Genomic DNA, 2488 nt, shown 5'->3' with positions numbered 1-2488 from the left:
AACATCTCCTTGTGGAGGAAGTCACAGCTGGCCACAGGGTGCTATGGTGGCCCCACTGCAACATGGTTTTTGGGCAGAGGCCAGGGCCTGGGTCTTACCTGGCAGAAGCTATGCTCCTTCCTCCTTGCACATAGCATCGTCCTTGATGACGTTGCTTTTGTTGCCGGCAGGTAAGCCCTGGTGGCACACCTTCTCATAGTCCGGGCCCCTCATGCTGAGATTTCTGAGGGCGGTGCTCCCCAGACTGAGAAGAGCTGAGTGTTCAGTCATCAGGACTCCAAGTGACTCCTTTGCTCAGCACTAAATGCTGGGAGGTGAGGGACAAAGGAGCAGGAAGATGCTTATGGGCACCAGGAGCTGCCCCCACACTGTCACTGAGCCCACCTTCAGGTACCTACATGGCCAGGACTGACCTCCACACCTCGCTCTCCTCCAGCTACAGGATCCCTGCTCCCAGGACAGTTGATGTCTCCCATGGCCTGAGCCAGGTCATGTGACCACCCACACTGGGGAGATGAGGAAAGCAAACCCACCAGTATGACTAAGAGGAAGCTCCCCTAACTTAGGAGGGGCTGGACAGTGGGCCCCCAAATGATGACTAAAGTCCACAGTGATCCCACTGCAGACCTAGTAGCTGTCTCTTTTGAAGACTCTCAAGTCCTGGGGCAGGAAGGGGTGCCCAGGGGGCCCCACGTTTTCGAACTGAAAGGCATCTCAGTGGCCTTTCCGGACACTTGTGTCCTGGTTTTATAGTTAGAAGTTAATCAGAGAAATGAGAACTGTGGGCTCTTTAAAAAAATTTTTTTTCAATTTAATGTTTATTTGGGTTTTTTAAAGAGCTTTAGTGAGATATACTTCTACACCATACAATCCACCTATTTAAAGTATATGAGTCAATGGATTTTAGGACTTTCACAGATGTGCCACCATCACCACAGTCATTCTATGGCATTTTCATCATCCTGAAAAGAAACTCTAAACCCTCTTGTTATCATCTCGACCTCCCACCACCATACCCACCCCCATCCCCAGCCCTGGGCAAGCCATCAATCTGCTCTATCTCCATAGATCCCCGTTTTGAACATTTCATGTGGGTGGACTCGTACATGACGTGGCCTCTGTGATCAACCTCTTTCTAGCAGGTTGTGAGAGGTGGGCCTTTCCCTTCCATCTCCCTCTCCCTATTTTGATAGCTGAGCCAGTCCCCGGAGAACCTGAGTATAAGCAAAGTCAGCCTGGGGACACCTCCACCCTATCCTGGCAGGAGGCCCAGCCCCGGGTTTGACTGTGCACCTGTAGGGTGAGTGGGAGCTGGGCGAGCATTAAGGTCACAGCTACCAACAGTGGGAAGAGGGGGAAGAGGACATCGGGGAGGGGGTATTGTTGAGAGAGGCAGGGAGCTGATGTTGGGCAGAAATAGGCATTTGAGCCTTTAGACTTTGAATTGCAACACAGGGAGACAACCCAGTGCCACCTGATACAGAACTTCCACTCTGCGTCTGAGCGTTCCACAATGACACAGAGGCATGTGGGTGAAGGAATGACTATCAGGGCACCTTTGCTTCTCTAGCACCAGGGGCATCAGAAGCACAGACCTAGGACCCTTGTCTGTCCTATTCAGATCCCCACTCTGTTGGCTCAGACCCCTCATACCCACCTCTGGGCTCAGTACTCAGAGGTCAGTCAGATGCTGGGCAGCTGCGGATATCACTCAGCCTGAGCCCAGGCCCCTGGCCCAGCCCCCAACACAGCTCTAGGGGAGACACAGGGAGAGATCTCCCGGGGGCAGTTTCTTTTCCACCAGAGTTGGCTCTTCATGGGATTCCCTCAGAGTGGGGGAAAGAGGGTGTGTGGGGGGCCAGGTAGAGACAAAACAGTTTGAACGCAGAGACCTGGACTCTGCCCCCTCTCCCCACTGGGCCCCCACCATCCCCCAGGCTCTCTCCCACAGACCACAGACCCCGTTTCCTCCATCAGTGTCATTCAGGGGCACCTCTGAATGCCTAGGCCGAGTGTCCAAGGTGCAGGACATATCACATAACAAATAGCCAGAAGATCCAGAGGCGCAATGGAGGCCACCATTTTCCTGGTGAAGTTGTTGTCAGGGCACCTGCTGGGCTGATGCCACCCCCACAGGGAGGGCCTTAGGGGTCAAGGCTTATTAGGACTCGTTTGTGGAATGAACCAGGGATGTTTTGACTCAGGTCAGACAGGACTTTCAAAATCCAGAAAAAGAATCTGGTGCCCTAACGGAAGGAGACCATCTATAGAATTGCCCAGGAGTAGATGGGGGAGAGGGGAGATTATCTCAAAGAACATGGAGAGAAAGGACCTGTGAGCATCCCAATGGGTTTGGTCTTTACAGCACCAGCTGCCACTATGCTGCACTGCCTGCTAACATCCACATCCCACTGGACCAGGAGGTCCATGGTAGAAGGGATGGTGCTCAGTGAGCGCTATGAGGGGCCTCTGAAAGAGGGGGCAGGGC

The sequence above is a fragment of the Pteropus alecto genome, unplaced genomic scaffold (assembly GCF_000325575.1).
Source record: "Pteropus alecto unplaced genomic scaffold, ASM32557v1 scaffold44, whole genome shotgun sequence".
NCBI classification, from domain to species: domain Eukaryota; kingdom Metazoa; phylum Chordata; class Mammalia; order Chiroptera; family Pteropodidae; genus Pteropus; species Pteropus alecto.
Note: the sequence above shows the minus strand (reverse complement) of the source record.